This window comes from Ixodes scapularis, unplaced genomic scaffold (assembly GCF_016920785.2).
Source record: "Ixodes scapularis isolate PalLabHiFi unplaced genomic scaffold, ASM1692078v2 PGA_scaffold9__187_contigs__length_104089568, whole genome shotgun sequence".
Lineage (NCBI taxonomy): Eukaryota > Metazoa > Arthropoda > Arachnida > Ixodida > Ixodidae > Ixodes > Ixodes scapularis.
Window position 1 is genome coordinate 26,966,394 of NW_024609884.1, and position 24,673 is coordinate 26,991,066.

Consider the following 24,673-nt stretch of genomic DNA (forward strand, 5'->3'; position numbering starts at 1 on the left):
CAGGGCGATGCGCACGTACTGGCTCAACCAGTCGTTCACATCCACACAAAGATACCCATGGAAATTGGCCGACGTCCGTGGTGGGGCCTGCACGTAGACGATAAACGTCGGTGGCGTTCCGTCTTGCTCCGACATGGTGTTCATCGTCGGAGTAGTCTTCTTCCTCGGCTGCTCCGATAGTTGACCGAACTCCGGAGGCTGGCCTACCTTCCGAGGGGTACGTTTCACGGACATGAAATGCGGTAACCTGCACCTTCACCAAAGTTTCATGAAGGACAATTGATGAGGCGACAAAATGAAACTAAACGATTAATCGGGCGAACTTGTGCCCAAAACAAAAGAGGAAAAGGCTAGCGTCGCAGGCGTCGATTGCGGCGTAACAGCAGTATCGAGCGCTGGGGCGAGACTGACTCCGGCTCGCCACATCTTTTGTAGACGCGTGGGTTTTTGGAACAATCGGCGGAGAAGGTTCAACGCGTAGAACATTCGAACTTCGAACAAGCGAATTCGAGAACAGTGTTCTCGAATTTACAAGAACGCGACATTCACAGAAATAAGATACGTCCGCTCCCAGGAATCGAACTCCAGCCCTTTGTGTGGCAGGCAAGCAAGGTAACCATTCTGCAACGGGCGCGCATGCTCGGAGACTCGCGGGACAATTAAGCTACAACTTCCTTTATGCGAATCACACTGAGACTTCAATGAGAATAAATGCGATGCAAAACTAATTATACAAAAAAAAAACATAACACGGCGGCACAGAAGTGCAGCGTTGTTACTGATTGTTACCATCACATTTATATGCTTGCCAGGTGTTTGGCACTTTACATTTTTTAGTCACATTATACTGCAAGGTAAAGAGAAAATCAAACGATGCACTTAAAAGAGGTACTGAAAAATTGTATATACAAGTTACAACTAGCATAAACAAGCTATGGATTCCATCCCAATAGGGAAATAGACCCGCTCAGGGTCGGCAGTTGCATACACATCAGAAAATAAGCGCAAATAACGTGGGGACACATTAGAGTGCAGCAGCAAAGTGACAAGTGTCAGTAACTACATTTTCCGAAGCTTTCAGACAACGCTGCTTGTTCACAAAGCTTATGAAGGAAATAATTTATAGTAAAACACCACCCTTCACACAAAAACTCGGTCATATTCTAGTAGAAGCTTTATCCCCAAGAGTTGAATGGCCTTAATTTCTACCGAAGCTGCGGCCACGGTTTTGCAAGGTGAAACTGACTCCTCTATGTCTAGCACTGTTAACAAGGAATAATATAAAAATCTATTGAGGTAAGCATGGATGTGCCCGAAAGTGATAAAAATATGCAGCATGGAATGTTTACATAAAACTCGCGTAGAAACATCAGGTGCTACAAAAATTCGTCGATTTTTTTTTTAAGACAAAAAAAAAAAAAAAAACGAGAACAATGCACCCCAAAACTGTTGGGCACGCAGCTACCTGGCATTTACGGCCCTAAAGCAAATTTTTGTTTTTAATGCGCAATCTTAATAGAGTTTTAGTATTTCGTAAAGGAGCAAACGCAAGTGCTGTGCCTTTGCGTTAACGTTACGTACTCCACGCTGCGCATGCGCGTCGTCACCATGCGCCAATCCAAGACGCAGTTTGGGCTCCGCGCACGCGCAGTGTGGAATACGCAACACTAACGCAAACAGTGCTCGAGTTTACTCGTTTACGAAATGCTAAAACTCACGATTGTCAAGTAACGATAACCAGGCAGAATACACTCTCCATGCAAATTTTATCATCTATAGTCGGTGACAGGCTAAGAGAATTTTGTAGCGGTTCCACTAGCTTTAGCGTGTTATTGATCCGACGATTGTGGGACATTATTTAAGGCTCTGGTTCTATGCTGGCAATTGTTTTTTGATCATTAAAAGAAATGAAAAACGAAGTATTTAAAGTGGCCCTAATAAAGTTTTTTTTTTACCACTCAAGGGAAAAATATGGTAGTCATAGCTAGATTGTTCAATTAAATAGTGACGATAAAATATTGCTGTGGTTTCATATATTTCTCCGATATTAATGATACGAGGGTAATCCATTTACTGTAAACTACTTATTTTTTGCGGGCTCAATATCTCGCGATTTAGGTTAAAGCTGAAGTTTTGGAATATTTCGCGGGTTTTGATTTTCCCGACATGGTGGCATCTCAATGTAGATTTCAATGTGTTTAAATTTTCACTGAATTGTTCCCGGGCTTATCTTTCGCGAATTGTAGGCGATTCGCGAAAATTAGGCCTTCGCAAAAATAGCCGTTTACAGCACATTGCGCACACAACTTTATAATGAAGTCAACGGGTTTGTTTTCTTCAGAACTTTCGTCAAGCATGAATGTGTTACTTTTCTGCAAACACTGAAATCAGAAATACAAAAGGCCCTAATCCCTTTTATTTTAACATGGAACGCGCTTGTATAAAATTATGACCTAAGTTCAGTATGGGAGACAAACCTGAAACCTAGGGTAATATTTTCTCTTTACCTAGATAAATAATATACCAATGACTATGATGGCTTGTCACTTATTTGGCAAAGCTATTTATTATATATTTTGGCATTTCTTTAAAAATATTTAAAAAAAAATTCTGACCATTCAAGAATGCCACCTTGGGACCGGAGCCTAGAAAGAAGGGCATTAATAGTTCCTGACGAGATAAAGTCAGTAATGAAATAATAAAAATATGAATGCGCGGTAGAGGGAACATGCTTTTTATTTTACATACAACAGCAAGAAAAAAATTTACAAAAGACACAAGTACTTAAATCTATATAAAAAAGCGCAATATATAGCACAAGAACTTCCTGCCAGAAGTTCTACTTCGCTTTTACTTGGTTGAGCAGGTGATCGCGCAGCTTGGCCAGCTGAGCATTTTTCTGTCTCCAAAGGGGCACAACAGTTAGGCGACACACTTGGTGCAAATCGACATCTTCAAATCATTGTCCTGTCACACCCACCTCTTGTTCAAGTGGAGTCACCAGAGATCTTTTGTCGACCTCTGCTTTCTTCATCTGGCCTCTCAGTCCTCAAACTCTTCGCTATCCCTGAAGCAGAACCAAGATTAATAAATATTTAGGGCAGATATAAGACACTAGAACGCATAACCAAACTCCCGGTGCAACAATCAAAATGACAAATTAAAGTATCAAAAGGCTTTAAAAGCTACATATCCTCATAACGTAATGGTTAAAACATAAATCTCAACGCACGTATTTTACCCGTGATTTGGCTCCAGGCAATAGCGGTATCTCATTAGCAGATATGCTAGTTCGTAAATTTCAAAATTAAAGCGCCATAAAACACTGGCTCGGAAAGATGAACGGAGGTTAGCTACCTTCAGCATATTTGCCCTTTCCCAAAACGCCAGCTCTCTGCCTGCCCTAGACTGTCTAATGCAAAAATGTATACTTTACTCTCCATTCAAAAAGTAAATAAGCAGGGAATTCATACACTTCAGGACTCTCCACCGTCTTGGCTCCAAGCAGGTGGAGCATCTGGTTGCTTCTCTGGATTCTTTCCGGGAACTCCGCCAGTTGCTGCTTCAGTGTTGACTCGAACTACGAGAACATTGGATTGTGCAGTGATGAATAGATATGCCATGTCTACAATTAAGTTGCACCGGATGCAGCAACAGACATGAAAAGTGAATTAGAACACTTGTTAAGTGAATTGGAACACTTGTTGCATACCTTCTTCAACATAGTGATTGCTTGCTTGGCATTCTCGTTGCGTCGGTATAAGCTCGCAAAAGCGATTTCCGTGTAGCGTAAATCTTCTGCCAACTGCACAAGAAAAACGTACTTTAGCCAACTTCTTGAGGAACTTGCTGTTGAGATTTCTCAACTATACAGCTCAGAACAGAGCTATTGAATCGCATTTATGTGTTGACCAGTTTCCCGGACCTGTCAAAACAGGAATGTGTTATGACAAGTCCCGGAAATCCTGGATAGAAAAAAGCATAAAGATTGAAACGACGATTTAAATTAACAATATAAATCGCGATTTTAATTTTATGGACTCCCGGGGTTGCGTGAAAAAAAACCTTAATACCAAGTTTTTGGTTTAAACTTGAAATTTCCTTTGTCACTATACATCCGATGAAAGCACATTTTTTATTACCCCCAAGGAAGCATTAAAAAAAGACTTAACCGGGCAGAGTGAAAAAATGTCCCTGTTCTCAGATCCATTGCTTCTTTGCTCTCATAACTCAATACTGAGCACTAAAGATGTTACTAGAACAAAACAAAAGCTGACGAAGCAGTGTGCGGCTCTTCCCCCCTTCTGTCAAATCACCCTTTTCATTCAATTTAAAGGAGAAATTTAAAAGGTCAAAGGAGCGAACTGAAACACAGACAAAACAAGAAACACGTACCAGGACAGGCCTTTTAACCTTTTAAATTATATGACCCAACTAGGCCCAACGAAAAGTGTATTGCTTTTCAGCCCCATCGGCAAGCAGACAGGTAAGCCGCACCGGCAAGCTGTCTAGATGAAAATTTCCCTTATTGGGTGCGTGCCAATGACTTTGGCTAGTACCCTTTCAAATGACCAGCATGAGACATTCACTTCTTGGAATTAACTGGCAGAGATCTTTTAAGGATGGAAGCACGCTGCTGGGTGTGCAAGTTTGTGTGGCAATGTTTACCCTCAGACCTATGTACAATGAAAGCTCTATACAGAAAAGTAGTAATATTTTTCTCAACTTGCTGATGATTTAAAGGCATGCTTAGTAACATCTAGAACACAAAGTATATTGTCCTAGTCTTAAAACTAAAGTACTAAGTGGTATGTATTCACCATAAAGAGTATCTCAGAGTAAATGATTGTATAATGCAACTTAGGAGGAATTACTTTGCCTGTACATGATTTGAATGCTCAGACGTTTTGAAACAACTGATGATGAATTCATACCGCATTTCCCGGACTCTAATCCACACCCTGCATCCGTACCCGGTGAACAAAATCCCAATTCGGGTTCAGAAAACAAACGCTCTACGGAATTTGCTTTGCTAGAGCAAGAAGAATTTATTCTACGCAACACTGAAGCAACACAAACCGAAGGATCGCACAACAGGTCCTTCGGTTTTTTGTTCACCAATTATGCGGGGGCATTGCACTTTGAACAAAACAGCTCTTGAGGCAGAATCAATAGCTGAGCATCTAGAGGGTGCTGGAAGTTTGCGACATATTAGACTGCATGACACGATGCCTACCTCACTGATACATAAAGCACTCATGTGCGAGTTCTCCCCACCTTCCCTCATGAACCGAAATCTTCTCGGTTGCCGGCTATGAAAGTGAGGGCCGGTTAAGAGGATCTGGCCTGGCACTTCTACCCGAAAATTGACACAAAGAAGTTTTCAGCAAGAGTGTGGGGCTTATAAATATTAAGTACATGTTGAACATTCATAAGTTGGCACCCCTACACACGATTATAAAAGTGGAATGGTACCGCTACCGTCACACGTGTAAAATACAAGCATTTCTAGGGCAAGAGTGGCCACCGCATAAATTCATGATGCAATATTTCTCCTTTTTTGAAGTAAAATTGATGATTAATATGTAGCAACTACCGAGCAGTACTCTTGAACCAAGCAATTCCTCAGAACGAGTGTATATTTTTACCAAGAAAGACTGGAATTAAACTGTTCTCTTACACGACCTCTCGTCATATTCTTGATTTAAGGTTATTAAGAGAAAGACTAGAAGCGTGGAAGTAAGGTCTTATGCTAAGCCAAGGCAAATTAATCGATCCAGCCTACGCGATCATCTACTGTATACACCATAATATTTACGAGCGCAAATCACAAGTAAACTGGAATACACTTTAAGCATATCGCGGATTCGGCATCAATTCACCGGTGTTTGTTCCTAAAAGGTCCACTGCTCCTTATCCGTGAACCCTTGGCTTTTGGACTTATTTTAAACTTGTTTCGTGTAGGTTTTTTCTTTATTATTTTCAGGCACGACTTTAAAGTATTTCACCGACAATGAGAAGTGGACCTCTTAAAAACAAACGCAGGTGAACTGAACTGACACCGAAACCGCGATGTGTGTGTGTGTGTGAAGAGTATTCCAGTCTGCTTGTGACTTGCGCTTGTAAATATGACGTGTACGATAGATGGTTGCGTAGGCTGGGTCAATTGATTTGTCTTGGGTTATTATAAGACCTTACTTTCACGTTTTTGGTCTTTCTCTTAACAACCATAAATCAAGAATATGACGCGAGGGGGTTTGTGAGCGACAACGGTTTAATTACAGCTTTTCTTGGTATAAATATACTCTTTTTTTTTAACTGCTTGGTTGAAGAGTACTGCTCGGTAGTTGTTACATATTAATAAAGAATGATCCATTTTACTTCGAGAAAGGAGAAATATTGATTCATGAATTTATGGAGTAACCCCCCTGCCCGCTCTTACTCTAGAAATGCTTGTATTTTACATGTGCCACGAGCGGCACCATTCCGAACTTATAATCGTGTGTCGCGGGTGCCACTTTATGAATGTTTAACACGTACTTAATATTTAGACGCCACACACACGCTTGCTGAAAACTTTGTGTTCATTTTTCAGGTAGAAGTGCCAGGCCAGGTCCTCTTTACCGGCCCTCACATTTATAAGCGGCAATCGAGAAGATTTCGGTTTATGATGGATGTCGGGAGAACTCGCACCCGGAGTGCCTTATGTATACCCGTGAGGAAGACATCGTGATGTGTCATGCAGTCCACTACGTAACGAAATTCCAGCACCCTCTCGATGCTCAGTGACTTGCGCTTTTGAGTCTGCTTGATTGGTCCCATTAGCTCGCAGTGCCAGCTGCGCCTGGACTTAAGCTGAAACGGAGTATAGGCGCCAAGTCATTCATTACTGTACTCATTCCACATACCTCCAAAAATTTGCTCGTCTTTTTCCCACGCAAAGTCTCACTTTAGAAGAACCCCGACGCCCACGTACGCCCTTTGTCCCAATATCAAAAAACACTGTCGCAAAAAAAAAAAAAGAAGGGAAGCCCGTTAGCGTCAATTTATAAATAAAAATTAACGCAAAAGTGCGTTAAGTTTTATCGTTAACGGAACGCGTTCCTTTTGTTTTGAGGTAACGCAGGTCGGCAACGCGTTCCTTTATTTTGCAAGTAACGCGTAACATATTTCGCTACTTCTTTGCGGTAACGACTGAAACACTGCACCTATGGTTACCGAGCTTGGAGTGTAGTCCGCGTGAAGCGTGCATAGCAGAACCAACTAAAATAAACAATTCTCGAATCACCAGCGGGCGTAGCGCGTGTACCCAAGTTCCCGGCATGCTTTTTGATGCTTGGGTAATTCGGAAAAAAAGGTATATTGTGCTGAAAATAATCCCTGGAGAAGGGGAACAAGGGGGACAAGGGACAAACATAAATCTCCAAACACAGCTAGGTGACTGGTGAGCGACCGAAAAAATCCGCCTGGTCCGGGTATCGAACCCGGGACCTCTCCATTACAAGTGGAGCGCCCTACCAACTGAGCTAACCAGGGGTTAGACGTCAGTAGAGCAAACGGGTTTTATCAGCTGCCACCAGTCTAACACCAACAAGGGTGAAGCTTGCAATTTAATGTTATAATTATAATGCAATTAAATGCAAAGGGGCAAGCGAGCTGGACAATAATGATGAAAATAACTTACTAAAATAACTAAAATTATTTTCATCATTATTGTCCAGCTCGCTTGCCCCTTTGCATTTAATTGCATTATAATGTATATTGTGCACCGATCGGCTGAACTTGTCGTTCCATGAGATACCGTGACTCTAACCTACTTTTGCTTTCGAAAGGAGCCTTAATAGTGTCGCGCACTGACATCCTAAATCCAAAATTCAAGTAAAAACCAAACACAGAAAAAAAAAACGCATTCTAAAAAGACAATTGAACAATACTCGAGCGTCTGGACGGGTACAAATGATCCAGAGCCGTGTATTGAGAGAGTTTGGTCAATGGGAGGCGCGGGCAGAGTCAGGGCGTGTGGCAGAGTCGGAAAGAGGGCTTGGCATGCTCTCTTGACCAACCAGAAGCCGAAAAGAATCCCCTAGCGGTGGTAGCGGCAAACAGTTCTGATCAAAAGTCTATGTTCGTATATGGTTTTAATACACGCGTAAGAGTGAAGTGTAGTAACTCTTTGTGGTTGAAAATAGGGTGCGCGTGTTGCTTGATCATGATCATGCAGAAAGATGTAAGAAACGAATGCACCGCGCAACTCTGTTTTGCACGGACGTTCGGACGGCAGATTCCCGGCCCTGGGCGCTTGGCGTACGAATCATGTCGATCGTTCCGCTAGTCGCACTCTTCCACCATCATTTTGGATTAACGTGATTGAAACATCACGTGTACCATATTTTCAGCCATTGAGAGTTACTCCAATGCAGTTATCAGGTTTGTTTCTCGCGAGTACCGCCAGGGTATTATTTCCGGCTTCTGGTTGGTCACATTCGAATTTCTGAAGACGCCCTGGAACACGCCCAGCCCGCTTTCGGCCAATGGCGCCTCCTCATTTGTCTCCTATACTTCCCAACGAATGGCCAAACTCTCTACATTTACGGCTCTGAAATGATCCATGCAACATTGTCGTCCTAATAGACCCGTTGCTCTCGGGCAGGAGGCGCGCGCGCGACCGCGAAACGCTACCATCCTATGCTGGCCTGCTCTATCCACGCGATAAAACCATAAAAGCGGCACTGTAACGTCCGCTTATGCACGTGCCACGTTCGAATACAAGCACCTGACAGCATCTGTAAATGTGCGATGATAAAACGACTAGAAAATAAAAAAATTATGCAGCTCACGGCCTCAGCACCCCATTAAACATTCCTTTCAGCTTTATTATTTGTATTGCTTTCTTTACCTCCGTGAGCGCGATGTTTCACTTTGCGTGATAGCGAAGTCGAAGCTGCTTGCAAAAGCATGTTCAGCTGAACGATGCTCACACTGCACGAGTGCGCGTGCTCGGCAGGGACACTGAAAGCTCGGAGCTCGCTCTTCTAGCCTCTGCAACGCTGGCACTTATAATGCAACGGAGCAATAAAAAAAAAAGAACTAGTGGGGAAGCGTAATGGCACATTTTCGAAATGCCAGCCACAAATATATTCTATTTTGCTCGCATTCGAGCGCTGTCCAAAACTTGAGTTACGGACCTATAGACCCTTTTTTTGAATATTCAGTACTATCTGGTGGCTCAGACAGTATAACTTTCGCCGCACTAATGGCGGTCATGAAAATTACTTCAACGGGCATTATCACTTTCCTACGTCAATGGCAGATGAGAATGGGCTGTTCACACCTTGTAGTTCTTTGTTGGTTTGCTTCAATTTCGATGGCGCGATTGAAAAACATTTACCAGCACGAAGCGCCGACCCCTGAACCCCTTGATAAAATTCCCGTGATCTAAATGCTTAAGTCAACCTTGCGTCAAAATATTCATTCGACCAGAGCCCGAAGCAAGTGCGGGCGCAGCACTTGCGTCGGGTTGTATCAACGTCTTATATCTGTAGACTCCGCTTGGGAGCATCTTCGACTCTTTCCTTCATCAGCCACCAGAAGGGCTCTATTAGTACGGCACAGATGCATAACCTCAGATTATTACGATAGTGATCAAAGTAGCTATACTGAATTTTGGAAAGGTGTATTCCCTGGGAACTAGTATTATATATGTGGTTTTGTATTACCAAGTCAACTGAGCTGATCTGGCAGGTTTCATATTTCAAACGATAACGCGAGCCGAAATTCTCAGGACTGGCGATTTTCAAGAAGACTTCCAGTATCAAAATTTAGTAAAAGAAGACAATTCCCCAGGGACACGCACCTTATCACGCTCTTCAGTAATCTTCAGGAGTAAAGCAATCTTCTCCTCTGCGTCTTTCTTTCCGAGTACGTGGTGCTCCATGGTAGACACAATCTGCTCAATATGGCTGCATTCAAACATTGTAACAGTCATTCTCATGCAAAACTACGGCATTGGGAAACACACTGAGAATTGGCAGATTAAGTTGGGCCTCCAAAGGTGGGGACACGGGCAATGTGCAACTTGAAAAAGCTTGGTCTTCTGGGCAAGTTGGTAGTGGACATTCATAATAAAAATAGCGCAAAAGAGACGGGACAAAAAGACGAAGCACACAGGACAAGCGCTCACTGGAAACTAAACTTTATTGAAAGCTTCCAACTTTGCTATCGCCATGCACGCGCTTAGTCTCGTATCAACAGAAACAGGACGTACCGCCGAATCCGCACATTCATAACGCCCACCGCCTGTTCCAAAAAGTCAGCAAAACAGCTACATTACCCCGCCGCAGAATCCGAACGAGAAAAGGAATAGAAAAAACGCCGCGTTAATATTATCAAGTTAGATAGTGTTAATGAAACTGTACTCTTTAGGCTGCATATACACCGATGCGACGCTTATGCAAACGCCTTTGTCACAAACATGTATTTTTGCTGCCTCCAGCAACTCTCGTTCCCTCCTTCCTTTGTTACGTCCCTCCACCTGCGCACCGTCCAGCGTGGGTGAACAACCACAAGTTTTACAATGCCCCGGTAAGTGGGAACCGTAATTGTTGCCAAGAGAAGCCGCATGCTCTCGAAGTCGATCATTTAAGCAACGTCCCGTCTGCCTTATGTAAACAAAACCAGACGTTAAAGAAATCCTGTAAACCACCTCAGTGGCACAAGGCACAAACTTTGTCACGTGTTTCTTGCTACAAACAGGTTTCTTCACTTTCGGCCCGCTCACCATAGCGCACAATTTTGACAATCAGCACGGGGCAGTGAAGACAACGTCCACGTCGAACTTTGATGCTATCCTTTTGAGATTGTGCGACACCTTATGAATGTAAGGTAGCACTACAAAATTCTTTGGTTTCCTCTTAGGTACAACGGAAGAGCATTTCAACTTCTTTAGAAGGGATTCCGCAACTCCCTCTATCAAAACCGAGGGAAACACAAAGTGTTCCAAGCGAAGTGTCTGGAGGTCAAAACTCTCACTAACTACATGCGGACAGGACTTCAACAGAGCCGACCGGAGGCAGAGCGAGGCGATGCCCCTCTTTATCAATTTAGAGTGGGCTGAGTCAAAAGCTAAAAGGGCCTTTTCTGTGCGTGGCCTGTACATCCAGCACACATGGTCAAGGGAGTTAAAAGACAACCGGACATCTAAAAACTGTAAAAACCTTCCAACGGAAGTTTGTAGGTGAAATGTAAATGCTTAGAAGATTTGCTAAAAATCTAAGCATTTAGCAAATCTAAGCATTTACATTTCACCTACGAACTTCCGTTGGAAGGTTTTTACAGTTTTTAGATGTCCGGTTGTCTTTTAACTCCCTTGACAATGTGTGCTGGATGTACAGGCCACGTACAAAAAAGGCCCTTTTAGCTTTTGACTCAGCCCACTCTAAATTGATAAAGAGGGGCATCGCCTCGCTCTGCCTCCGGTCGGCTCTGTTGAAGTCCTGTCCGCATGTAGTTAGTGAGAGTTTTGACCTCCAGACACTTCGCTTGGAACACTCTGTGTTTCCCTCGGTTTTGATAGAGGGAGTTGCGGAATCCCTTCTAAAGAAGTTGAAATGCTCTTCCGTTGTACCTAAGAGGAAACCAAAGAATTTTGTAGTGCTACCTTACATTCATAAGGTGTCGCACAATTTCAAAAGGATAGCATCAAAGTTCGACGTGGACGCTGTCTTCACTGCCCCGTGCAGATTGTCAAAATTGTGCGCTATGGTGAGCGGGCCGAAAGTGAAGAAACCTGTTTGTAGCAAGAAACACGCGACAAAGTTTGTGCCTTGTGCCACTGGGGTGGGTTACAGGATTTCTTTAACGTCTGGTCTTGTTTACATAGGGCAGACGGGACGTTGCTTAAATGATCGACTTCGAGTGCATGCGGCTTCTCTTGGCAACAATTACAGTTCCCACTTACCGGGGCATTGTAAAACTTGTGGTTGATCCCCCACTCTGGACGGTGCGCAGGTGGAGGGACGTAACAAAGGAAGGAGGGAACGAGAGTTGCTGGAGGCGGCAAAAATACATGCTTGTGACAAAGACGTTTGCATAAGCGTCGCATTGGTGTATATGCAGCCTAAAGAGTACAGTTTCATTATCACTATCTAACTTGATAATATTAACGCGGCGTTTTTTTCTATTCTTGTGCGGCGGGGTGATGTAGCCGTTTTGCTGACTTTTTGGAACAGGCGGTGGGCGGTATGAATGTGCGGATTTGGCGGTACGTCCTGTTTCTGTTGATACGAGACTAAGCGCGTGCATGGCGATAGCAAAGTTGGAAGCTTTCAATAAAGTTTAGTTGCCAGTTAGCGCTCGTCCTGTGTGCTTCGTTTTTTTGTCCCGTCTCTTTTGCGCTATTTTTAATATGAATGCAACTTGAACACTCACTTCATCCTCACTCGTGAAGAGGCAGCTTATGTGCAGTTTATAAACTCAGCCACGAGGACACACTTACCTCTGCGCCAAGGCTAAAGGCGTCTAGAACCCCTCGAGGTTCGAAAACAAACCTTCCGATGTCTAAATTTGTGAAGTTTGTGGGAAGTGCAGTTATTAACACTCGCCATGGTGCTAGCATTAGCCCACCATTGCACCCACATAGAAGGTAGGCGGTTGGCACCGAGAGGACAGCACCCGAGTAGATACCAAACCCTCATTAGCGTAGAAGTGATCCTATGCACAGAAACGCTCCAAATCGATACAGAGAAGCAGTTTTACAGAGAGCAGACTTTTAAGCTGAACCTATCCTGCCTTGCTTTCGCGAAACAGGCTTTACGCTGCCATCTGACAGGCTTCGGTAGGCGAAGGAGACTGTCCTCCCCTTCCCCCCCAACTGTTTATTAGAAATGTCTGAAACGTATAGAAGAGGGCAAGGGGTGAGTCATCACGCCTCTTATTTATACCTCATTTCATCTTACGATGGGCCGCTAAGGACGCTACAAGCCAAGGAAGTGAATTCCTATCTCCGAGTGTGACACGTACTTCCGGTTGGGCAGAGCGATAAGGGAAACGCGAAGTCACGAGACAAGCTGCGACTATACATTGGCTCGTTTAGCGTAGCGTCTATCGTGATACATCGTAAGGTGGAACGGAGTATAGGTGGTGGTAGGCGGTCGGGCGCTTCCTTGGTATTCCCGGAAAGTGTGAAATTTGCGGCAAGATGTGAGAGACCTCCCTCACATGACACATTTGAGAAGTAGCAGAAATACTCGTTACTCTACAACTGAGCATGGAAGCCAGAACTTGCCTCTTGAGCACCATCATAGTGCTTTCCTGCAGCTGATATAGCCAACCCAAGTGTTCGAATTTTGCCCGCCAAGCCTCAACCTCCTCTCGTAGCTTGTCCTGTTCATTCATGTAGTCCTGGTCCTTATTGAGCAGGCGCTCTTGGAACAGCTGTTCCTGGCACTTGAGCGCCTGCGTCATCTCCTTCTGAGAAAACACCGGTTCCTGCAACAGGCAGCATGCAACCCTCGTAAACTGGAACATACCCCAGCCATGCGACATATTAGGCGCTTCATAGCAGTGAAGCCATAAAGGTGAAACGGCACAAGGCCACACATATTGATGTTGAGGCGAACGGGACGCCTGATGCGAAGCACACACTTTGGTCGTGTATTGTGCCAATTTTACAGAAGATTCCAAACTTGACAGGACACTCGATCTCAAAATGCAAAGGATGCCGTATGTTCCACACCATCTTAGGTCCCCTAATACAGTAAGCAGTTTAAAGACTTCAGTTACTCAGTGATCAGCGAGCTTTGCGTGGACAATATTGTCAATCCTTAGGGTGTCATGAACTGAATTAAAAAAAAAAAAAGCATCACAAAACAGAGCAATATATGCAAGGCAGTTACTTCCACAAATTTTGTGGGGGCCAGCATGAACGGCATACCCAGTGCATATGGTTAACACAAAGCAAGATATGCGACTATCTGGTTATTAAAAAGCAGCTAAAAAAAGACATTACTGTTAATGCAGCAACAGGTTTCAGTAAAAGTAAGTGATCAAGCGTCTGGCAGTTTTATTGGTGAATTACGAGTGCCATAAAAACAAGATTTGAGCAATAACATCTGAGGAGAAACCAATAAGCCTTGCACAAGGCATATCCAGAAAGTAAACACAATTCGCACGTCAAGTCCCAAGAGAGAATTAACTTCGCGGATATGCAGTTTGGTGCCCTCATCCATTAGTCAACACCTCGAAGCCATTTTGTAAGACCGATCATTTGTGGGAGCTGTGCTTTGCAGCAAAGCGGGGTCCCAGATGCAACAAAAGTTCTTCCCAAACCAGCAAAAAAAAAAAAAAAAAAAAAAAAACATTAAACGAAATTGGTTATAAACCAGAACGTCAAGGCTCCACGAAGAAAAAAAAAAAGACATTTACAGATGCTGCAGTTCTCCGCAGCTCCGGGCGACATATTGGCCCGCTTTCTGTGGGAAAATTTATACTGCTTTGCCGGTGACGCGTCCGGCCCCGTCGCATCGTTAAGTATTGCAAGGTTGCAACGAAGAGTGGGAGAGCGCGCGTGCAGAGGCAAGCCGGGGCGTGCCGAAGAAGGGTTCTTGTGGTTGCTCGGTCAGTCAGATTTTTTTGGTTTGCACCACGCCAACCACGCACATCCAGGGGCTAATAATCTGGACACTTGGCGAAAAAGTCTGCAAGGAATCCGGCGGCGGTGATTGGCCGGCAAAGGGTTTGACCTTGGCGCCGGCCACTCAGGGCAGTCGAATTCCTCGCAGACGTTTTTGGCAAAGTGTCCAGATTAGAGCCCCAGTTTGGATTTTGATGCCAAGAGCCAACGCTTCAATGACTGGCAACATGGGCTGCCAAGCTGAGATCTAGGGGCCCTAATCTACACAGCGGGACCAAGGGACCGGGGCATTGCCGTCTGCTGCGATTGGTCAGGGGTGCCGAGCTGGCCAATCGCAGCAGGCGGTGATGTCCCCCTTTCTATTCAAAATATACGCACGGCGCGGACTATGGTTCAGGGAGATGCTGTAGATTTTTGTTATTATTAATATTGTTTACGCAGAGTTTGTCTTGGGAACTAACGCCACCTGATTCGGCCCTGTATGCCGCTAGTCATTTATACCGCTCATCACAAGAAATAAACGAAATTAAACCAGCAGAAGCGCTAAATATAGGATTCTACAAGGAATCATAATCAGATAACAATGACAGATAAGGATGCACCACTCATAAAAGGCTATCAAGGACAACTTATAGCAAGAACTGCAAAAGCAGCCTAGAAAACAATCTGCTAGGTTGCCCTCACAGTTTTGTCTTTGGCTCTGTGACGTGTATAGCTTACTGTATTAGTGTTGTGAACGGGTATTGTTACTGTTCATTTTCTTTTTTTTTTACCCCCGGTAATAAACCTCAGTGTGCCCCGGTAATAAAGCAATAATAAAGAGTAAAAAAAAATAAAACGCAATGACAGGATTCGAATCCAGGGCAGGAGTGCGAGAACCCGACGCGCCAACCAGTGAGCTGCAGGGGCTTCGCTGCAATGCTCGGCAAAACGAGAGCTACAAGTCTGTGTGCAGGTGTTGGGGATCACGTAAGTAGGTGCGTTGCGAAAAATATGCCCAGAAAATTCTTTCCGCTACTACCGTTTACTCCCCTGATTAAAAAAGCGAGCCCATAGTCCCGGCTTTCTAAATCAAGTGGTACTTTCTTCGAGGAATCACGAGAGCGTAAAATTATATATATAAAGCCACGTCTCGTTTGCGTCTTTTCACATAAAAAAGTTGCCGAATTTCAAACGTCCTTGGTATGACCTTCCGCTATTCCTTGGGGCCTTCTTTTTTGCATTAACGAGGTTTCAGAGACTATAAAGAGTATCTGAATTCGGTTTCATAGCGATGGGCTAGGCTTCATTTTATTTAAAGAATACCAATTTTCCCATTGAAATTTTTGGAATGTACAAGTGCCTACTGATAGATCGCGCAACTAGGTTCCTGGGCTACATTGCTTGGGATTATGTACGACACTGGAAATTGACCCAAACGCCGAATCTGAGGAAAAAGTAAACCCCAAAAAAACCAGCCTCAATTTCTTTAAACGCGAGATTATTGAATTTCGGATATAACGAACATACTTTAGATACCCGTTGACTTCGTTATAACAGAGTTTGACTATCAGTTATGAGAAAATTCAATAATACAAAATCTTGAATTCCTCCAAGCAGCACGTATATTATTGTCGCTTTGTCGCATAAAAACGCAAAAGGGAAACGCGCAGATGGTGTGCACCAGAGCCAGGAACATCAAGCAGGTCAAAGAATTTCACAAGCAAACTGAAAGGGAAAATCCAATAGCTTACTGCAGCTTCAGTTTCTTCTCTACTAATGAATTTCCGCGTTTGGAATAGAGGAAAAATTCTAAACCGAGTAGCGCCTAAAAACTGACTGACTAGGCCAACCTCAAGTCCCCGATGAGCAGAAAAGCTAAAGGGAAACTGAAGCGGTTTTGTATTTGTGCAAAAACGCCTAAATCGTTTTCATTTGGCCTCCAGGATCACGAACATCGACATTATTTTTCAATTTGGTGCACGGAGGCTGCAGAAATTTTTATTCTCAAAGTAGCGCTGAAGCCCCTCCTTCACGGGGCGTGACGTTATACTAGGAGTTTTCGGAATCCCTGCTCTCGCGCACCTTCAGGGCCAGTCAAAGCTATGCACGAGCACTCTTGCTATTTTCAGAAAGGTCAGAAAGAGACGTCACGACTGGCGTAAGTGCGGGAAAATATATCTGGCAAGCTAGCAATTGCACGCGCTGCCCACGCGAGCAACACGCGCTTGGCGCCCCAAAGATCCTAGTATGACGTCACAACTGGTCGGATGTTTTCCGTGTTTTATCATGTTTATCTACATCTTTGATGAAAACGAACGTGATATTCAGATGATGTTCAGATTCACGGGATAAAAATACGCCAGAACTCACCTCCAACCCGTTTTTTTTTTTTTTTTTCAAGAACTGTTTCAGCTTTTCTTTAAGTAACCAGCGAACAGTTGAAGTTGTGTAATAATGAAATGCTTAATTAAACATACTGTACAACACATTTCTAACGGGGGTCCATATTGGCATATGGCCAATGTATGTAATGATTAAACGAAGCAATAAAAGCAACAGTGCTCGAAACAAAGAACCTGCTACCTAATATACAAAAGAAGCAAGTGCACATGTCCATAGAATCAACTACCGTCAAGTTTTACAGATCGTGCAAACTACACATCAAAAGCCTATTCCCCCGGAAGAGCCCTTATTGGTCAAAATATGCCAGCGTTTACACGGATACAAGGGAAAACAAAAACCCGCTACCCCTTTCTTTCAGGGCTTCCAATTCTACATGACCCTCTCTGTGCCTCCATGTTTTTTTTCTAGACCCTCTCTAACAAAAGAGGAAAACAAACAGCTTTGGTATGCATTGTGCAACTGCTGAGTAACTTGAAAATGCTTCCTGGATGTTCTTCGGCTTTCCTTTTCCCATTAAAAAAATCCTGTGAAGTATTTTTATATTCTTGTCTTGAAGATTTAAAGGTAGCCCAGGGTTCCCCATCTTCTAAATTTATTTGTAAGAAAAATTGGAGGGTGCCAAACTATTTTTGCATATAAAATTAAGCTATTCGGATAAATCCAAATCCATAATATAATTAGCGGCATTTTTCTTTTTAACTTTCTATCCATTATCCATTATATCCATGCCTTTTTTTCACCAAATTTCTGGCGAGACCAGAAATCTGGTGAAATATATTTCTGAAACTCGCTGTTCGCTCGATTTCTGAAACTTTTCAGGGAGTTTCTTCGGGTATTTTGTTATAAATTTTATCTAAACATTTCACTTCAACATACCCAAAATACTGAAATTATAACATGAACCGTTAATTTCAAAAGCCAGGCAAGCTAAGAAACGCATGTGCGAGACTGAATCTTAGCATAGATGGAAACAAAATCCACAACCAATAATAAACATTCAAGCTCGAAAGTTTTCTCGTAGCTCGAGAACACCTACCTTCATCGGTGAATCCGTCAAGTCAATGAGCCTCTCACCGCTGTCAGTACTGGAGTTCAAGGCACTGCAAGTTGTATGCAGCAGCAAAGAAATGGTAGTACAAAACAAGTACGGATCAGTAGGAAAAACCTCCAAGTTCCATCAAGCTGAACAACGGAAAAACAAACAAAAAGATACAAGTGACGCTAAAAAAAAGGACAGACGAAGTATCTCATAAAAACAGCGATGCTACGGTGCCTATATCGCATCTTGACTGCTGTGTAAAGCGTCCTATAGCGCCCACCCATCGAAAGTGGTCCCGCATCGCCAACAAGTTACACCACAGGAGCAGGCATATCACGCCGTTGGATACCAATCCTGGCGATTGCTCGTTGAGGCTCTGGCAAAAAGTATCCGAGAACGGAAGTGTTGCTGTCATTGAGGCGACGCAACTCATGACTGCCGACATTTCTAAACGTCGAACCCAAACAGAGTTACAGCAGACCAAGCGTCAACCGCATCCAGCTTCACTGCTATGCCACCACTAAGATCTCAGCAAGCAATAGTATGACACTGATGACGTTATCAGGCAGAAATCTATTGACATTTCAGGACGCAATAAGCACATCCGTTTTTCTAGGCACCATACCAATGGTACGGAGTGAGCCGTGTGCCACCGGGATATAAACTATAGTCTGTTGCAACTCAAGGTAGGGTGAGGGAAAGGAAGGTCGGGGAGAAGGAAGCTGACGGAACGCTGGAGAGGAAGCAGACGAAACTCTCCAGCGTTTCGTCTGCTTCCTCCTCCCCGGCCTTCCTTTCCCTCACCCTACCGTCTTGAGTTCCAACAGACTCTAGGAAGTGCCAGCAATTCAAAATCCCTTTGCAGTTGCATTGCCTCCCTTAGCAACAAAACTTTGCAAATTTAAAAATGTCGAAATGCACCGAGTCGTCTTATGGACCCCCATAAGTAGGAAATAACTCCCTATGAAAGCTGAGAAAACTGACACTGTTTGAAGAACGCAGATTGCATAAACAGTTGAACCAATCTAGTTTCTCGGTGTACGGAAGTGCACGACACAGATACGACAATCCTTTATTGTGGAACTGACATAGGCTCGGAATAATATTATAGTACTAATAGTTTCGAGTACTGTACAGATGGGGCGTGTAATCACTTTGTTTATTTACTGTTCAAAGCAGTTAACGCTGAGCATCTCGTGCTCTAGGCGGCTAACGCAATCGAGACAACCAGCCTAGCAGCCCACTCCCTACACTTGTCCAGTAATCACTATACAAACTTATTAGCTAGTTTTAGATACCTTTGCCATGAGGCTTTCAAAACTATTCATAGAGTGAACCCTCTAATGTTTGACAAGTTAAGACACCACCTCAAGTTGGACAAGCTGGATCAGCACCAACACAGCATATCTGCCACTTGAAACCTCCCGAAGGTGTACGACTGAGATGAATGTCGTAAGCGCCAAAAGTGAAGAGGCCTCACTGCATTAGGAAAATCACAGCTCCTTCTGTCCCAAACGAGGAAGGGATATTACAGGGGCAGATTTCAGAAAGCAGCAAACAATAACGTACGATGGCTGTTGCTCCTCGGGCTGTTGCTCCTCTATAGGGTGCACTGCAAGCAAGTTAAATGTTAAAAAAGTAGTGAGTAGAAATGCCGAAAGAGTTGCAAGAAAGCACATACGAGCCTATCAGATCTTACGGCTGCTTTTGCTTGTTACAATATGTATGTACCCTGCACATTCGACAGACCGTTAACCGTGATGATTTTAGATAAGACCGAGTGGTTCAACACTCTAGGCAAATTGAATCAACCAAGCACGCATCTATCTTAATAAATTTAACAAAGAAAGCTTGAAATTCTGGCCCGTGCCAGAATCGTTTTAAAGTAGAAAAGTTTATGATCTAACCCACTCAACTTCGAAACAACTTTATTCACATTTTAAGGGCTTGGATAAAAAGGGGAATATCCCCCAAACAATTGCCTGAGCGCCTTGCATAATGCCAATTCCATCTAAAACCATCCAAGTAAATTTAGTCGAGCTGTTGGATATGTTCAATATTTTCAATAGGCCATAGCGCTACGTTGTCATTTTGAATCGCCATTTATCTCATTACAATCCTTCATTTCATTGCCAAGAAAAAGCAAACCCGCCTGCATACGGAAGAGAAAACTAGCATAACAAAGAAAAACCATCATGTATGTAGAAGGCGGTTCTAACATTTAGTGGCCAATCATTACCACGAAGCATGAATATGGGCTAAATTAAAACAGAAGTGAAAACCCAATAGACTAGTTTTAAATGCCTCCATGCCATACTGGACACGCTACGTACTGGGAACCAATTAGACAAGGAGCGGAACGGCATGGTTTTAGTCGACGCATAAAAAAAAAGACGTGGAGAGACTATATCGGGAGCATGGAGCCACATAAAGCACCTACCTCCGCTTTTTGCCACCTTCTGGCATCTGGACAAGCTGGACGACCAGCCCGCACCACAGTGTTTCTATCGGCGCATGTCTGCTCAATTGTCGTACAAGAACGTCTTTGTGGACACTTCCTACTCTTTAGCAGAGTCAGATATCGGTATCACGACACTGCGTATATCCATATTTGCCTCACCCTAGTGAAATATCTTATTTGTGTAAGATTTTGTTTTGGTCCAATAAGTGGATATGATCAGATAAGAAGCTTGCCTTTTTACACTGATTTTGCTGGTGAGCAAGGTTACATGTAGGGTTCCATGTTTTCGGTATTTATATTTCTTCGAATTGGGGGGCTATTCATCGGTGTTTACTTCTCTCCCCTTGAATCGATGTTTTTCTGTGTCTAATGTTAATGTCGGAGAGAAACGGTAGTTTATCGGGCTTGCGTTGTACAGCAACTGTAATTTATGGAGAAAATATTATTACTTATAAGTACTTTCTCCAGTAATACTAGTAAAGATACAAAAATGAAACGGGGCAAGGAATGTGGTTTTGATAGAAAGGAACAACCCCAGGGACAGTTCAGTGCTGCTGTGTACGACCACAAAACAAAAGCACGGTAGACATTTTTTGGCCATAAAGCTAACGGTTTTTTTTTTTTTTTTTTTTTTTAAGGACACATTTGTTTCTGGGTTTTTCGGTTTTCACAGGTTCAGAGAAAACCGCCTCGGGGGTTAATTTTCGGGTGTTTATCGGTATATACCGAAAATACAGAACCCTAGTTATATGTTTCTGCATCCATTGACGAAAGGTCCTATGCGAGGAAAAACAAAACATCGTTTAGAAGCTGAAAGTGACAACTTTGCCTTCTTTCTGTGCTGCATCACAGTGCTGCACGAAAGTAGGTACTCGCTGGCATTTTGCTCATTCAAATTTGCTTATTACGCCAGACTTATCATGCAGTAAAACGGGAACATCTAAAACAAACCATTCGTCAGAAAGCAGGGATCAAGCATTATTCCGTTCGTACTGGCATAAACCCCTAGACTGTGCACCAAATAAACTAAAACCCAAAGTATTAGTAGTTTTTCTGGGGGCTAATATATACAAGAATTGGTATATATTATGTTTTCCTCACTGCATGAATTTGGAGCAAGAATTTCAGAGCCGCCGTTTCAACACTGAACTATACCTGTCGTAAAGGCTTGCCCAGAAGGCTTAGAGATGAAGGAACCGCTGACATTTGGCACATTCTCCGTCACAGTTAATCTCAGCGTGCGTAAATAATTACCAATCAGTAGAAAATTTGGTTAGATGACAGTTAACATGAGGAGCACTTGGCAGCTCATTCTGTGTAGCAGGCAATTGTTTGGCGCTTTATAGTTTTATGCGCCAGCAACAGGCACAGCCGCGAGTACAGCATGGGCGAAGCTCGTCTGTAGATCAATATTTAGTCAAAACAACCTGACTGCTGGAAAACCACATTTATTAGGCTTGAACTAACCACACTTCAGTTGTCAGGCGCTAGTCTAGTACTGGATTAGATTAATAATATTGGGCTCAAAGATACTCTTGTGGAAAAACTAAAGTATTTTAATCTGCACAAAAACTGACATGCGGAAACCAGGAAAAAAAAGGTTACAGAATCTTTTTTTCCGTAATGCTCGTAAACACTTAGAGTACATCAGATTTGTGGAAGTCGCATAATACAAATGCAAGCTGTAGATTCGGTCGCGACCTGACGTCCTGAATGAGTTCAAGGTAGCCAATCGAAAGCAAAACTCACTGGCTAAGTGGTTACCAGAACGCATTGCGCTGGGCCTCCTGTCCAGGGCACTTCAATCATGCTAAAATATCTATTGCTAAGACTCACAACAAACACATCAAGAGCTTAGGATAAAAAAAAATAATGATCTACAATCTAGAACAAAGTACGCAAGTTTTTAAGAAAGTAATTTTATAATTCTAACACCCTTGTTAGTGTTAGACTGGTGGCAACTGATAAAACCTCTTTGCGCTACGGATGTCTACCAACTGTGCTAACCCCTGGTTAACTTAGTTGGTAGAGCGCTCCACTGAAAATGGAGAAGGGTTCGATCAGCGGACCAGGCGGATTTTTTCGGTCGCGCACCAGTCACCTAGCTGTGTTTGGAGATTTGTCCTTTGTCCCTCTTGTTCCCCTTCTCCAGGGATTATTTTCGTCAAATACATTTAGCCCGACCCTGATCCAACAAATAAAAAAAAAGACAGTTTTATTTATTTTTTTGCCTACGAACTGCACCGGCCAGCGTACCTCAAAGCAGCGACGAGACAGCCACTTACCAGAACTCTGGTAGACTGGACGAAGCTCCGATAGCAGCGGATCAAACTTGAGCAAGGTGGACCTGCGTCCAATATGAGTCTTTTGCAGGCGCCCACTGCTCGCCACCTTCGGCAGGAAATCGAGGTCCGACGGGTCCTTTAAGCTGGCCGCAAAGGAAAGGGACTCCTCTTTGGAGAACTGGGCCATTTCAGGACCAGCCTCAAAGTCCTGGGGCTGGGGCTCGTTTGCGGCCGTGCAAACGTCAGTCCCTTCCACCGCATCGGGCAGGACGTCCACCTCTGGCTGCTTCTTTACACAAACACGGGAGCGCTCCTGGAAGAGGAGCGTACCAGTCAGAGAAATGGAATGGCGATATTGTAGTGCCGCATAAAGACCTCGTCTTCCTTACGATATGCAAGGACAACAAACTGGACCCGAGTTTTGAGCCTACTCTAAGTTAGTGTGGAGTATTTAGCGTTTTCTCCCGTCATACTCTGCTCCAGAAAGGAGTCACGTACATGTTCAACAAAATTATTGAAGTGATACGCAGTAAAATGTATGAGGGACCCGTTCTGTTCAATGCAGTATCTTCCATTCTAATTGCAAGAAATAGCTCCCCGGGATAAGGGACAGGACAAAACTGTGTCTAACACCTGAAAGGCAACGCAATTTTCAATTCCAACATGCAGGTCTCTCAAGAGTGATTTTTGCTTAACACTCGCCTTTTAGCAAACCTTTAACAGCTTGTAGCAATGTACCCTTAAAAAAATAAACTGCATACCAAAAAGAAACCACTGCAGCAAAACCTGAACTCAATTATCCTAACATTATGAATGCAAAACCTAAAATAAATTGAGCCTTACTACACTGCATTTCATAGCCGACGCAGCAAAATCGTGGTAGAAAGATGTTACTCTTACCCCAAAACAAGTTCAAAGCTTTACACACCCACTGCAATTTAGAGGATTTCACAAAATAGATTCATCTTCCGTTCACCTTATTTTCAAATTGTGATTGTTGGTGCAACACAGAGGTACCGCATTTTCAGTAATCAAAATCCCAAAACAATCGGGGAAAGGACGAATACCACGTCCAAACACAAGATCAAATATTAATGGACTATTCAGAGGAAAGGTTTTCACGCGTCTAGATTTTGGGCCTGTATGGACAACAAAACGCAAAGAGCAGGGCTTGTACTTCCTTTTGACAGATACAGCTGCCTTAAAACTTCGCTTATTTTTAAAAGACCACAAAATGAATCAAATGTGTCAATGGGCAATATTGGGAAAGTCAAAGAAAAGGCCGAGAGGCTTGCAACAAACCACTCACCGAAAATTCAAGAGGCAAGACAGCAGTGAGAAGAGGCAGGCATGACCAGAACACGGAATAGAAGGGAGTAGCACATATGACGGCAAAAAAAACACAAGATGCACTAGCTTGGCGACTGAACACCCACAATCACCTGCGGAAACCTTCGAAACCTATAGAAACGTCACACAGTCGTGAGAATCGCAGAAGGACACACAGGATAGCACTCATTCCCGCAGTGTTCTCACTGCCTTTACGAGCACTCGAAAAGAGAGGACGACGTCGCAGCCCTGAGCAAAACACAGCTAGTGTTTAGCAGCATGCCGCGAACCGTTGCTGCTGCTTGGGGGCCAGCGGTTCACACTGACAGATGGGTATGAACAAGCTGGCTTACCTCGGCATCGATAGTTCCGCCAACGTTGAGTGCATCAAAATACAGCGTCTGCTCCAGCTCCCCCGGCGTCGTCTGCTCCAGCTCCCCCGGCGTGGTTTCCGCCGTTGTCTTAAAGGTGTAGTCTAGCTCGCTCGGCCTGTCGAAGGTGACGTCAGTGTCACATGCGGGGAGGTTACCTCCCGCAGAGTCCAT

The 24,673-nt window shown here is 43.7% G+C and overlaps 1 non-coding gene across 1 annotated transcript; it reads right to left on the reverse strand.

Annotated features, from left to right (window-relative positions):
• Positions 1-775: 775 nt before the first annotated feature.
• Positions 776-24,673, reverse strand: LOC8026899. The gene is made up of 12 exons (XR_006076797.1): positions 24,482-24,673; positions 22,800-23,112; positions 19,623-19,665; positions 18,049-18,114; positions 16,363-16,399; positions 13,283-13,485; positions 9,854-9,959; positions 3,713-3,805; positions 3,474-3,580; positions 2,981-3,067; positions 2,632-2,899; positions 776-847 (listed from the first exon to the last, which is right to left on the reverse strand). It is a non-coding gene; the product is annotated as an uncharacterized LOC8026899 (transcript).